Here is a 15,869-nt window from a genome sequence, read left to right as displayed (position 1 = left end):
GAAAAATGGCTCTGTGGCTATGTACTGACCTAACATAATCGTTTGGTGTGCTTTCGTCGTAAAGCCTTTTTGAAATCTGACACGTTCCCTGGATTCACAACAAGTGTAGCTTTAATTTGCATGTGTGATTTCATGAAAGTTTAATTTTTATAGTAATTTATTTGAATTTGGCGCTCTGCATTTTCACAGGATGTTGGCCACGCTAGCGTCCCACATATCCCAGAGAGGTTAAAGACTACCAGAACCCACTGGATTCTCCAATTACCTTGAATGAATTACAGGAAAAAATAAAAACCGAAAAAGGCCTTTGGTGTTGATAGTATCCTTAATGAAATTATCAAATATACAGACAACAAATTCCAATTGGCTATACTAAAACTCTTTAACATCATCCTTAGCTCTGGCATCTTCCCAATATTTGGAACCAAGGACTGATCCCCCTAATCCACAAAAGTGGAGACAAATTTGACCCCAATAACTACCGTGGGATATGCTTCAACAGCAACCTTGGGGAAATCCTCTGCATTATCATCAACAGCAGACTCGTACATTTCCTCAATGAAAACAATGTACTGAGCAAATGTCAAATTGGCTTTTTACCAAATTACCGTACAACACACGTATTCTGTCATGTTTTGTCATTGATTATCATGTCTTGTCCCTGTGCTTCCCTCTGCTGGTCTTATTAGGTTCTTTCTCTTTCTCTCTCTCTATCGTTCCGTTCCTGCTCCCAGCTGTTTCTCATTCTCCCTACGACCTCATTTACTCTTTCACACCTGTCCCCTATTTTGCCCTCTGATTAGAGTCCCTATTTCTCCCTCTGTTTTCCGCTCCTGTCCTTGTCGGATTCTCGTTTGATGTTTGCTGTTCTGTCCTTGTTCCGCCCTGTCGTGTTTTTGCCTTCTTCAGATGCTGCGTGTGAGCAGGTGTCTATGTCAGCTACGGCCTGTGCCTTCCTGAAGCGACCTGCAGTCTGTGGTCGCGTTTCCAGTCGTTCCTCTCTACTGACGAGAGGATTTCAGTTTCCTGTTTTGGATTTACCATCGATATATCCAGGAGAATCATTATTTGTTTAATACTGGAATAAAGACTCTGTTTCTATTACGTCGCTTTTGGGTCCTCATTCACCAGCATAACAGAAGAATCCGACCAAGAATGGACCCAGCGACTATGGATTCTCTCAACACTACCGTCAAGTTCCAGGGAGCAATGCTCGGCAGACACGAGCAGGAATTGTCTGCTGCTCGTCATGCCGTTGAGACCCTGGCCGCTCAGGTCTCCGATCTCTCAGGACAGTTTCAGAGTCTTCGTCTCGTACCACAAGCTACTTCCTGGTCTTCCGAGTCTCCGGAACCCAGGGTTAATAATCCACCATGTTACTCTGGACAGCCCACTGAGTGTCGCTCCTTTCTCACCCAGTGTGATATTGTGTTCTCTCTCCAGCCCAACACATACTCTGGAGAGAGAGCTCGGATCGCCTACGTCATATCACTCCTTACTGGGCGGGCTCGGGAGTGGGGCACAGCTATCTGGGAGGCAAGGGCTGAGTGTTCTGACGTTTATCAGAACTTTAAGGAGGAGATGATACGGGTCTTTGATCGTTCAGTTTTTGGGAAGGAGGCTTCCAGGGGTCTGGCTTCCCTATGTCAAGGTGATCGATCCATAACGGATTACTCTATAGAGTTTCGTACTCTTGCTGCATCCAGTGACTGGAACGAGCCGGCGTTGCTCGCCCGTTTTCTGGAGGGACTCCACGCTGAGGTTAAGGATGAGATTCTCTCCCGGGAGGTTCCTTCCAGCGTGGACTCTTTGATTGCACTCGCCATCCGCATAGAACGACGGGTAGATCTTCGTCACCGAGCTCGTGGAAGAGAGCTCGCGTTAACGGGGTTTCCCTTCTCCGCATCTCGACCATCTCCTTCCATCGGTTCAGAGACTGAGCCCATGCAGCTGGGAGGTGTTCACATCTCGACTAAGGAGAGGGAACGGAGAATCACCAACCGCCTTTGCTTCTATTGCGGTTCTGCTGGACATTTTGTCATGTCATGTCCAGTTAAAGGCCAGAGCTCATCAGTAAGCGGAGGGCTACGGGTGAGCGCTACTACTCAGGTCTCTCCATCAAGATCCTGTACTACCTTGTCGGTCCATCTACGCTGGACCGGGTCGGCTGCTTCCTGCAGTGCCTTGATAGACTCTGGGGCTGAGGGTTGTTTTATGGACGAAGCATGGGCTCGGAAACATGACATTCCTCTCAGAGAGTTAGGGAGGATCACACCCATGTTCGCCTTAGATGGTAGTCCTCTCCCCAGTATCAGATATGAGACACTACCTTTAACCCTCACTGTATCTGGTAACCACAGTGAGACCATTTCTTTTTTGATTTTTTGTTCACCTGTTACACCTGTTGTTTTGGGTTATCCCTGGCTAGTATGTCATAATCCTTCTATTAATTGGGCTAGTAATTCTATCCTTTCCTGGAACGTTTCTTGTCATGTGAAGTGTTTAATGTCTGCTATCCCTCCTGTTTCTTCTGTCCCCTCTACTCAGGAGGAGCCTGGTGATGAGACAGAAGTGCCGGAGGAATATCATGATCTACGCACGGTCTTCAGTCGGTCCAGAGCCAACTCTCTTCCTCCTCACCGGTCGTATGATTGTTGTGTTGATCTCCATCCGGGGACCACTTCTCTTCGGGGTAGATTATTCTCTCTGTCGGCTCCCGAACGTAAGGCTCTCGATGATTATCTGTCTGCTGAAGGCATTCAGATGGATCCCGCTAAGGTCCAGGATGTCAGCGATTGGCCTGTTCCTAAGTCACGTGTCGAGTTACAGCGCTTTCTCGGTTTCGCTAATTTCTATCGGCGTTTCATTCGTAATTTCGGTCAAGTGGCTGCCCCTCTCACAGCTCTGACTTCTGTCAAGTCTTGTTTTAAGTGGTCTGGTACCGCCCAGGGAGCTTTTGATCTCCTCAAGAAGCATTTTACATCCGCCCCTATCCTTGTTACTCCTGACGTCACTAAACAATTCATTGTCGAGGTTGACGCTTCAGAGGTGGGCGTGGGAGCCATTCTGTCCCAGCGCTTCCAGTCTGACGATAAGGTCCATCCTTGCGCTTACTTTTCTCATCGATTGTCGTCATCGGAACCCGAGGGGATTCTCCCTGAAGGGCGTGTTGTCGGGTTGACTGTCTGTGAAATTGAGAGACAGGTAAAGCAAGCACTCACTCACACTGCGTCGCCGCGCGCTTGTCCTAGTAACCTTCTGTTCGCTCCTGTCTCTATTCGTCTGGCTGTTCTTCAGTGGGCTCATTCTGCCAAGTTAGCTGGTCACCCCGGTGTTCGGGGTACGCTTGCTTCTATTCGCCAGCGGTTTTGGTGGCCTACTCAGGAGCGGGACACGCGCCGTTTCGTGGCTGCTTGTTCGGACTGCGCGCAGACTAAGTCAGGTAACTCTCCTCCTGCCGGTCGTCTTAGACCGCTTCCCATTCCTTCTCGACCATGGTCTCAGATCGCCTTAGACTTTATTACCGATCTGCCTTCGTCTGCGGGGAGGACTGTGAGAGCCGCCAATAAACGTAGGATTAAGAGTCCTAGGTATTGTCGCGGTCAGAGAGTGTGGCTTTCCACTCGTAACCTTTCCCTTACGACAGCTTCTCGCAAGTGGACTCCGCGGTTCATTGGTCCGTTCCGTGTCTCTCAGGTCGTTAATCCTGTCGCTGTGCGACTGCTTCTTCCGCGACATCTTCGTCGCGTCCACCCTGTCTTCCATGTCTCTTGTGTCAAGCCTTTTCTTCGCGCCCCCGTTCGTCTTCCCTCCCCCCCTCCCGTCCTTGTCGAGGGCGCTCCTATTTACAAGGAACGGAGGATCATGGACATGCGTTCTCAGGGACGTGGTCACCAGTACTTAGTGGATTGGGAGGGGTACGGTCCTGAGGAGAGGAGTTGGGTTCCTTCTCGGGACGTGCTGGACCGTTCGTTGATTGATGATTTCCTTCGTCGCCGCCAGGGTTCCTCCTCGAGTGCGCCAGGAGGCGCTTGGTGAGTGGGGGGGTACTGTCATGTTTTGTCATTGATTATCATGTCTTGTCCCTGTGCTTCCCTCTGCTGGTCTTATTAGGTTCTTTCTCTTTCTCTCTCTCTATCGTTCCGTTCCTGCTCCCAGCTGTTTCTCATTCTCCCTACGACCTCATTTACTCTTTCACACCTGTCCCCTATTTTGCCCTCTGATTAGAGTCCCTATTTCTCCCTCTGTTTTCCGCTCCTGTCCTTGTCGGATTCTCGTTTGATGTTTGCTGTTCTGTCCTTGTTCCGCCCTGTCGTGTTTTTGCCTTCTTCAGATGCTGCGTGTGAGCAGGTGTCTATGTCAGCTACGGCCTGTGCCTTCCTGAAGCGACCTGCAGTCTGTGGTCGCGTTTCCAGTCGTTCCTCTCTACTGACGAGAGGATTTCAGTTTCCTGTTTTGGATTTACCATCGATATATCCAGGAGAATCATTATTTGTTTAATACTGGAATAAAGACTCTGTTTCTATTACGTCGCTTTTGGGTCCTCATTCACCAGCATAACATATTCACCCTGCACACCCGAATTGACAACCAAACAAACCAAAAAAAGGAAAAGTCTTCTCATGCTTTGTTGATTTCAAAATTGATGGAAAGTGGTGTTGGGGGTAAAACATACAACATTATAAAATCCATGTACACAAACAACAAGTGTGCGGTTAAAATAGGCAAAAGAACACACACATTTCTTCCCACAGGGCCTTGATGAGAGACAGGGTGAGACAGGGATGCAGCTTAAGTCCCACTCTCTTCAACATATATATCAACGAATTGGCGCGGGCACTAGAGAAGTCTGCAGCACCCGGCCTCACCCTACTAGAATCTGAAGTCAAATGTCTACTGTTTGCTGATGATCTGGTGCTTCTGTCACCAGCCAAGGAGGGCCTACAGCAGCAACTATTCTGCACAGATTCTGCCAGACCTGGGCCCTGACAGTAAATCTCAGTAAGACCAAAAATAATGGTGTTCCAAAAAAGGTCCAATCGCCAGGACCACAAATACAAATTCCATCTAGACACCATTGCCCTAGAGCACACAAAAAAAACTATACATACCTTGGCCTAAACGTCAGTGCCACAGGTAACTTCCACAAAGCTGTGAACGATCTGAGAGACAAGTCAAGAAGGGCATTCTATGCCATCAAAAGGAACATAAAATTCAACATACCAATAAGGATCTGGCTAAAAATACTTGAATCAGTCATAGAACCCATTGCCCTTTATGGTTGTGAGGTCTGGGGTCCGCTCACCAACCAAGATTTCACAAAATGGGACGAACACCAAATTGAGACTGCATGCAGAATTCTGTAAAAATATCCTCCGTGTACAACGTAGAACACAGAATAATGCATGCAGAGCAGAATTAGGCCAATACCCACTAATTATCAAAATCCAGAAATGAGCCGTTAATTCTACAACCACCTAAAAGGAAGCGATTCCCAAACCTTCCATAACAAAGCCATCACCTACAGAGAGATGAACATGGAGAAGAGTCCCCTAAGCAAGCTGGTCCTGGGGCTCTGTTCACAAACACAAACACACCCCACAAAGCCCCAGGACAGCAGCACAATTAGACCCAAGCAAATCATGAGAAAACAAAAAGATAATTACTTGACACATTGGAAAGAATTAACAAAAAAACTGAGCAAACTAGAATGCTATTTGGCCCTAAACAGAGAGTACACAGTGGCAGAATACCTGACCACTGTGACTGACCCAAACTTAAGGAAAGCTTTGACTATGTACAGTGAGCATAGCCTTGCTATTGAGAAAGGCCGCCGTAGGCAGACATGGCTCTCAAGAGAAGACAGGCTATGTGCACACTGCCCACAAAATGAGGTGGAAACTGAGCTGCACTTCCTAACCTCCTGCCCAATGTATGACCATATTAGAGAGACATATTTCCCTCAGATTACACAGATCCACAAAGAATTCCAAAACAAATCCAATTTTGATAAACACCCATATCTACTGGGTGAAATACCACAGTGTGACATCACAGCAGCAAGATTTGTGACCTGTTGCCACAAGAAAAGGGCAACCAGTGAAGAACAAACACCATTGTAAATACAACCCATATTTATGCTTTATTTTCCCTTGTAACAATGTACAAATGGTTAAAGTACACAACACTGTAAATATACATAATATGACATTTGTAATGTCTTTATTGTTTTGAAATGTTTACTGTTAATTTGTATTGTTTATTTCACTTTTGTATATTATCTACCTCACTTGCTTTGGCAATGTTAACATGTTTCCCATGTCAATAAAGCCCCTTGAATTGAGATAGAGGGAGACAGCCAGAGAGAGAGAGAGAGAGACAGCCAGACAGACAGACAAAGAGAGACAGAGAGAGAGTTTGAGTTTTAAATAACCTTTACTGGGTCTGGGAACCCACAACACGATAAACACTCATACAAAACCATGGTTACACATCAATTAAAAACACAACATCAAATCTTCCTCCACAGTAACTAAACACAATAGCCTCTGAATACCCTAAATACTCATAAACAGATCAATATTGTTAACCATTTTGTAATACCAACTTGTAAGTCGCTCTGGATAAGAGCGTCTGCTAAATGACTTAAATGTAATAGGCAAACTCAACTCAGTCTCGCTGCCAACATCCCTCTAGCATTCCCACCACATCCACAGACCCCTGTCCCCCAATACTGTTCTTTCATGTCTTCCATATTGCTAATGTAGCTGCCCCTTGACACAAAGTTAAGCAAGAGAACTACACCCCTTCGACTAAACCTGCACTTTGGCCCAAATATAAACTGTTGGGAAGAGAAAACCTCTCCCAGAGCTGAGAACCAGCTAGTGATCAGGTCAATCATCCCAACCAACCTGGAACACTGTAAAAACAGATGTGCCAGAGTCTCAGACTCAGCACAGAATGGACACCCTTCCCCAACAGTAGGATCCAGGTGTACCAGATGCATATTGGTGGCTATGGCTCCATGTATTATCCTCCGTTGGAGGTCAGCTGTCCTCTTTTCAATAGGCAGTTTGTATAAAGACCCCCAACAGCCTTTTGGGGAGGCACCTGGACCAAACACACCCGCCCACCTCGTCGATTTGACCCCTTCCAGGGAAGAAGCACGGGACACTTTTCCACAGATTTTGTACATGGCCTTCTTTTCCACCGCCTTGAACTCCCTCAGCAGGTATCCAAGGAAAGCAGCATCCCCACGTCCTCCTCGAATGCCCCGGCCGCAGCACTAACATTCAGCGCAGGGAACACATAATCCAGACCCTCCGTCCACCGATCAGAATTGGAAGTGTCAGTCACATACTGCCGATGAAGTACAGGCAAGGAATTACAGTCCTCAGCTACGACCTTCCTCAGTAGGCGAGATCATCGGATCCCTGCTCTTTCTCCCAGCTCCTCCAACGATCTGCTCCTGCTCTGCATCAGATGACCCAGCTTGGTACACCCCACACCTAAAAAACATGAACGTAGGCTGGCTGAACCCAGAGCACGGGACTGGATGGCAGTGTTGTAAAAAAGAGGCTCTTCAAAAAGCCACATCCTTGGTGGTGTGCCGGCCTTACGGGACTTGACAAAAACTCTCCAAGCCTGCATAACATTCTCATAAAATGGAGTCAAGCCAGACAAAATCACCCCCCTCTAGCTTTAAGAGGAAAAGATGCTTGTCTAAGCCCAAACAGCCCGCTCTCCTCATCAATGTGTAGGCTGTGTCGACCCAGCTAGAACCATCACTGTACAACAGTCTCTGGGCTGCTTGAAGCCAGAAAGCCATGATCCTGGAAGAAATGTCTACCAGACCTTGCCCACCCTCATGCAGTGGCAGGTACAAGGCTGCAGCTTTAATCCAATGTTGTCCAGACCAGAATACATTGACACGGGTCCTCTGAAGCTCTTGTATCAGACCCCCGGTGGCTATAAAATCATTAGTCTGTGCCACAGGGTAGAGGCAGCTACTGTAGACTATTGGCTACCAGCACCCTTCCTCTATAAGACAGCTGGGTATCACCCATTTCCACCTTGACAATCTGGCACACACTTTCTCCACTGCACTCTCCCAGTTATTTTTCTGAAAGACATCGGAGCCGCCACTGAAGACCCCCTGGTAACCGTGGCGCGGACCCCTTCTGAAGCTGACCTGCCCACAGCGATTCACTCTTTTCACAATTGACTTTAGCTGAGGAGGCCACCTCATACACCTTCAGAGCGTTTGAGAGAACCTTGAGGGTAGCAAAGAGAATCACATCCTCACCCCCTGTAATAAAAACTGTCACATCATCTGCATATGCAGACAGTGCTATCGTGGAACCCTTCAATACCCCTGGCACAGAGAAACCAGTAAGCCTCACTCTTAAAAAACAAAGCATTGGTTCAATTGCCAGACAATATAACGGTCCTGAAATTGGGCATCCCTGCCTAATACCCCTTTTGACGGGGATAGGGAAGCTCAAACCACCTCCCACCTTCACCATACATGAGGCCCCAGCATACAGTAAACTCATCCAAGACAAAAAACACCCCCAAACCCAAAGGCTTTCATTGTTTTGAACAAGTACTGGTGGTCCACACGGTCAAAGGCTTCTCCTGATCCAAAGAAAGTAAACCCACATTCACATCAGACAGTTTACAAATGTCTAAAACATCTCTTATTAGAAACAAGTTATCAACGATAGAGCGGTCAGGTACACAGTAAGACTGGTCCTTGTGGACCAACAGCCCCAGATACTCTTTCACCCTGTTTAAAAGACATTCAGATGCAATTTTATATTCTGCACACAGCAATGCAACAGGTCAGCAATTTTTTTAGAAGAGCCAAATTCCCCTTTTTTGGCAACAATGAAAGCACAGCACGTTGACAGGATACAGGAAGAGAACCCTCATCAAAAGATTCATACACCACTTCATAAAAATCCCCCCAAAACTGCTTATAGAACTCAGATGGTAAACCATCGATGCCAGGGGCTCGGCCTGATGAGAGCTGCATAACTGCTGTGGACAGCTCATGCAGAGTAATGTCAGAGTTCAAAGCAACTCTCTGCTCAGGGCCCAATTGAGGAAGTCCATGTAACAACTGTTCAGTACACAGAGAATCACAATACTCCGCCTTATAGAGGGCAGAGTAGAAATCCACGGCATGTTGGCGCATTTCACTGTCATCCGTGGTCACCTTCCCACTAGGGAGACGAAGGCAGACCATCTGTTTACGTTGCAATGAAGACTGCCCTAGGTTTTTCTTTAAAGCACCAGGAGCATCAATATCCTTGAGGGTAGCAAAGCGAGACCTAATCATGGCACCCTTCACTCTCATGTAGAAATGACTTCAGTTCATTTCTCTTGTCCTGTAAGTTCATGACTAGTCTGGGGTCATTCTGAGTGAGCAACTTCAATTCAATAGATTTTATGTCCTGTTCAAGGGCCCAGATAGTCTCTTTAACTTCAATATGAGACAGAGCAGTATACTGTTGACAAAACAATTGTATTTGGGCCTTCCCAACCTCCCACCATTGTCTCAAGGACTCAAAATTCCCTTTTGTGACCCTCCATTTTCCCCAAAACAACAAAACCTTTTCACAAAACATGACATCATGTAACATTAAAGTACCAATAAGGTGATGACCTTCGTGGACAGGACAAGTGAATATCAACAGACACATTATGGTGATCAGAGAAACCCACAGAAGTAATGTCACACCTTCCAACCCTTCTACAGTATTGCTCAGATACATACAACCTGTCTAAACTTGCTGTACTGACACCACCTTCATTAACTTTTAACCATGTGTACTGCCTAACTTTTGCATTCCTTACTCTCCACACATCAGAAAGCTCAAACTCAGTTAATAGAACAGACAGACAAGTAGCAGACCGCAGGTGAGGTTCTTCAGAAGTGCGGCCCAGGGAAATGTGCTCATCTGTGGGGACACAAATGCGCATAGGAACACTACCTGATCTAACGACCACATGAGGGGACAGCTTTATTACAGGCCATACTGTTTCTAACTGTCTTCATCTCCCCCATAGAAACAACAGTGACAGCACCGTCAACAAAAACGGAAGGGATCTGTTGCAGCTCTGTAGAAGCCTGGCTCTGTACTCTGTCAATGGTAGGTTATGGGGGGACTCTTTGGGGAGATTCACCTACTGCTCACCTCTTGGCCACAGCACAGACATTGACCCTTTCTCTCTCAGCTCATTCACTGTCAAGCCACTAACACCTCTTGTCTGATCACAGCCAAATTACGTTGTTCCTCAAAAGAACAGACATGGAAATAACCAGACATTCACAGCCCAGTAAGCTGTACAACTTCAGAAATTCATACAGATGGGCCCAAAACAGCACAGAAGAATACCAGAAAGCAACCTGTAACCAAAATATCCTAACACTCTTAGATAACTTTCTGAATACCACATTCATTCACAGTAAAGAAGGCATCAATCTAGCAGTACAAAACATCAACTATATATTCAGGCAAATGGCATAAGAAGCACAATTGAAATTGATAAAAAACAAAACAAAAAAGATCACAGATGACAACTGGTTTGAGGCAGATTGTAAAATAAGAAAAAAACTTAGAACACTATCCAACCAAAAGCACAGAGACCCAAATAATGGTGAATTACGCCTTCATTACTGTGAGACTAAAACTCTATAAACGTACACTCAGAACTAAAAAAGCACAGTACAACCGCAAGCAGCTGACACTAATTGAGGAGTCCATAAACACAAACAACTTCTGGCAAAATTGGAAAAAACTACAAAAATCAAAACAAGAGGAATTAGCGATACAAAATGGTGACATGTGGACAACCCATTTTAAAACACTCTACAACACCGTTCAAATTGACACAAACGCAGGACAAAGCCAAATTCATGAGAAGTTGAAAGGATTAGAAAAAGCTATAAAGGACAATCAAAATCCATTGGACTCTTCAATTTCTGACCTGGAGCTCTATAAGAAACTTCAGGCCCTCAAATTTAAAAGCATGCTGACCTGATGGCATCCTAAATGAGATGCTCAAACTCACTAGTGCAAAATGTCAAATTGGCTATATTAAAACTGTTTAATTTGATCCTGAGTGTAGGTTGTTTCCCTGACATCTGGAATCAAAGATTCATAACCCCAATCTTTAAGAACGGTGACAAATTTGACTAACAATTACAGAAGCATTTGTGTGAACAATAACATGGGTAAGGTTTTCTGTAGTATTATAAATGTAAGAGTTCTAAACTTCCTTAATAAGCTAAATGTTTTGAGTAAAAGCCAAAGTGGATTTATACCAAAACATTGCACGACCGATCATATTTATACCCTACACACCCTGACAGATAAACATGTCCACCAAAATAATACCATAATATACGCTTGCTTTATCGACTTCCAAAAAGCATTTGATTCTATTTGGCATACATGACTGTTCTACAAAGTTATTGAAAGTGGTGTAGGGGGTAAAACATATGACATAATTACATCAATGTATACTGGCAATACGTGCAACATTAAAATTGGCAAGAAAATAACAGAATTCTTTAACCAGGGGCGAGGCCTTCGCCAGGGTTGCAATCTGAGCCCTGCACTCTTCAATATTTACATCAACGAATTGGCCACTATTCTAGAAAAATCCTCAGCCCCTGGTGTTAGTCTCCACAATTCAGAGGTGAAATGCCTACTCTTCGCAGATGACCTATGCCTGCTGTCACCCACAGCACATGGCCTACAGCAGAGCCTGGACCTGCTAGAGCAGTACTGCCAGACATGGGCCCTGGCAGTAAACCCCAAAAAGACTAAAATAATGATTTTCCAGAGAAGATCCAGATCTCAGGGAAATAGACCAAAGTTCTAAATTGGTACAAATTGAGAACTGAATGAACTGAGAGAGAAAGCACGCAGGGCATTCTACACCATTAAAAAACTAATTAAAATTGAAATACCTATTAAAATTAGGCTAAAACTAATTGAATATGTCATTGAACCAAATGCACTTTATGGCAGCGAGGTGTGGGGTCCACTTGCAAAACAAGATTTCATCAAATGGAACAAACACCCCATTGAAACCCTGCATGCAGAGTTCTGTAAGATTATCCTACATGTCCAGAGGAAAACTACAAACAATGCATGCAGGGCAGAATTAGGCCAATATCCACTAATAATAAAAACAAAAAAGAGCAATTAAGTTTTGGAAACATCTAAAATACAGTGACCCCCTCTCATATCACTACCAAGCCCTGCAATGCAAAGAGCTGAGCAAAGAAAATAGTCCCCTTATCCAGCTGGTCCTGGGGCTGAGTTCACAAACCTGTTCTACTAACACATTGAAGCTTCAGGACCAGAACATCCAATCAATCAGGATAAACCAAATTACAACAGTCAAAACAAAACTGCATTGATTATTGGGAAACACAAGCACAAAGCAAAATGTAGTGCTATCTGGCCATAAATCGACAGTACCCCGTGGCTAACTATTTGACCATGGTTACTGATCAAAACCTTAGAAAAACCTTGACAAAGTACAGGCTCAGTGAGCACAGCCTTGCCATTGAGAAGGGTAGACACAGGAAAACCTGGCTTCCTGTATAGGAAAGGCTGTGCAACCACTGCACAACAGCAGAACCTGAGACAGAGCTGCATTTCCTGACAAAATGTCAAAAATATAAAACAATTAGTGTCATTTCCCCAAATTTGAAAGCCTTATTCAAAGTTTCAAAGACATCTCTGATGAGAGTAGGCTACTCGTCCTGTTGGGGGAGGACGCAGAGAGCTGTGGGCTGTCAGCGCACTACATTGCTGCCTGCCATAAGATGAGGAACAGTGTCTGACAGACCAATCAACCTGCACATGTCCTCTACTGTATGCTTATTGTTATTCTTCAATGTATGGTTATTTGGACCCTTGGTTATTGTTGTCCTGTTGACAATTTTGATTCTTATTATTTTCATATTGTAAATATCCAAAGTAAGCTTTGGCAATATGTACATTGTTACGTCATGCCAATAAAGCAAATTTAATTGAATTGACAGAGAGAGACCGCGAGAGACAGACAGAGACAGACAGACAGGACAGACATCGAGAGACAGAGCGAGAGACACACAGAGACAGAGACACAGAGAGAGACACAGAGAGAGATCAGTTTCTCTTCTGAAGACACCACTGCACTGCGTTGTGGCTAGCTTGGACACTTTTCCGTAGGAGGTGGAGGTCTTAGGGGCCTGGCTTTGGTTCTCTTCCTCCTCTAAAGGGTTGGGGCTGCAGCTGATCTGACCTGCCTGGCCGTTTTGCTCCTCTCCACCTCCTACACTTGTAGAATCTCTGCCAAGGCGCATTGAAGCTGTTCATGGCGGCCCAACGCCATCAAGACACTTTACGTTGGCGCTAACTTTTTTTGGGCGGTTACCTGTATCTTTAGTGTTATAGCTACTATTCTTACTGTTGTTTTCATTATTTTTACATGTATCACTTCGCTTTGGCAACATCATCGACTTTGTCATTCATGCCATTAAAGCATACAGAATTAGAATTTCAGAGCGAGAAAGATAGCGAGAAAGAGACAGCCAGTTGAGCAGTCACATACTGTAGACTAGAGCAGGGGTATTCAACTCTTACTCTACGAGGTTTTCTGTTCTACCTTATCATGAGGGCTCTCGAGTGGTGCAGCGGTTTAAGGCACTGCATCTCAGTGCCAGAGGCGACACCACAGTCCCTGGTTCGAATCCAGGCTGAATCACATCCGGCCGTGATTGGGAGTCCCATAGGGCGGGACTCACTTTCCCAGCCTCTCTGGCTTGATGAGGATGGTGAACACGCCAGGCTCAGCTGTGAAGTCTGGCAGGTAATTCACCATCAGGTTCAACAGGGACAGAGGCAGGGAGGTTGAGTTGGCAGGTCAGCTTTAGGGTTGGCTGAAGTTAGGGCACATTTGTTGAGTATAGAATGGGTTTATAGATTGGGGTTGTATCAGTGGTGGCTGCTGAGGGGAGGACGGCTCATAATAATGACTGGAATGGAGTGAAAGGAATGGTATCAAACACACGAGAAAAAAAAACGTGCTTGACACCATTCCATTCACTCCATTCCACCCTCCCCTCAGTAGCCTCCACTGGGTTGTATGAATGGGCAGAATGAGTATGAGTGCAGGAGAGGTGTTTGTGTGTGTGTATATATACTGTGCGTCTACTAGGGCTGGGAATTGCCAGGGACGTCACGATACAATATTATCATGATACTTACAGTTGAAGTCGGAAGTTTACATACACTATGTTGACTTTAAACAGCTTGGAAAATTCCCGAAAATTATGTCATGGCTTTAGAAGCTTCGGATAGGCTAAATTACATAATTTGAGTCAATTGGAGGTGTACCTGTGGATGTATTTCAAGCCTACCTTCAAACTCACTGCCTCTTTGCTTGACATCATGGGAAAATCAGCCAAGACTTCAGAAAAAAAAATTGTAGACTTCCACAAGTCTGGTTCATCCTTGGGAGCCATTTCCAAACCCCCGAAGGTACCGCGTTCATCTGTACAAACAATAGTACGCAAGTATAAACACCATTGGACCACGCAGCCGTCATACCACTCAGGAAGCAGACGCGTTCTGTTTCCTAGAGATGAATGTACTTTGGGGCGAAAAGTGCAAATCAATCCAAGAACAACAGCAGGGACCTTGTGAAGATGCTGGAGGAAACAGGTACAAAAGTATCTATATCCACAGTGAAATTAGTTCTATATTGACATAACCTGAAAGGCCGCTCAGCAAGGAAGAAGCCACTGCTCCAAAACCGCCATAAAAAAGCCAGACTACGGTTTGCAACTGGACATGGTGACAAAGATTGTACTTTTAGGACAAATGTCCTCTAGTCTGATGAAATAAAAATGAACTGTTTGGCCATAATGACCATCGTTATGTTTGGAGGAAAAAGGGGGAGGCTTGCAAGCCGAAGAACACCATCCCAACCGTGAAGAACGGGGGTGGCAGCATCATGTTGTGGGGGTGCTTTGCTGCAGGAGGGACTGGTGCACTACACAAAATAGATGGCTTCATGAGGGAGGAAAATTATGTGGATATATTGAAGCAACATTTCAAGACATCAGTCAGGAAGTTAAAGCTTGGTCGCAAATGGGTCTTCCAAATGGACAATGACCCCAAGCATACTTCCAAAGTTGTGGCAAAATGGCTTAAGAACAACAAAGTCAAGGTATTGGAGTGGCCATCACAAAGCCCTGACCTCAATCCTATAGAGAATTTGTGGGCAGAACTGAAAAAGCGTGTGCAAGCAAGGAGGCCTACAAACCTGACTCAGTTACACCAGCTCTGTCAGGAAGAATGTACCAAAATTCACCCAACTTATTGTGGGAAGCTTGTGGAAGGCTACCCGAAACGTTTGACCCAAGTTAAACAATTTTAAGGCAATGCTACCAAATACTAATTGAGTGTATGTAAAATTCTGACCCATTGGGAATGTGATGAAAGAAATAAAAGCTGAAATAAATCATTCTCTCTACTATTATTCTGACATTTCACATTAAAGTGGTGATCCTAACTGACCTAAAACAGGGAATTTTTACTAGGATTAAATGTCAGCAATTGTGAAAAACTGAGTTTAAATGTGTTTGGCTAAGGTGTATGTAAACTTCAGACTTCAACTGTAGGTGCCAATACAACATCAGTCATGGAGATAAAAATTCTGGAAACATGTTGGCTCACTATTTTAAAAGATGGAGAACAAGCTATAGGATCAATAATACCAGAGTTTTGGTGGAGGTACAGCCGACTAGCGCTAGCTTATGCTTCCTAGCAATATTTTTAACAGATCGATAAATGTTA

This window comes from Salvelinus alpinus, chromosome 15, assembly GCF_045679555.1.
Source record: "Salvelinus alpinus chromosome 15, SLU_Salpinus.1, whole genome shotgun sequence".
Taxonomy (NCBI): Eukaryota; Metazoa; Chordata; class Actinopteri; order Salmoniformes; family Salmonidae; genus Salvelinus; species Salvelinus alpinus.
This window is presented reverse-complemented; position numbering follows the sequence as displayed.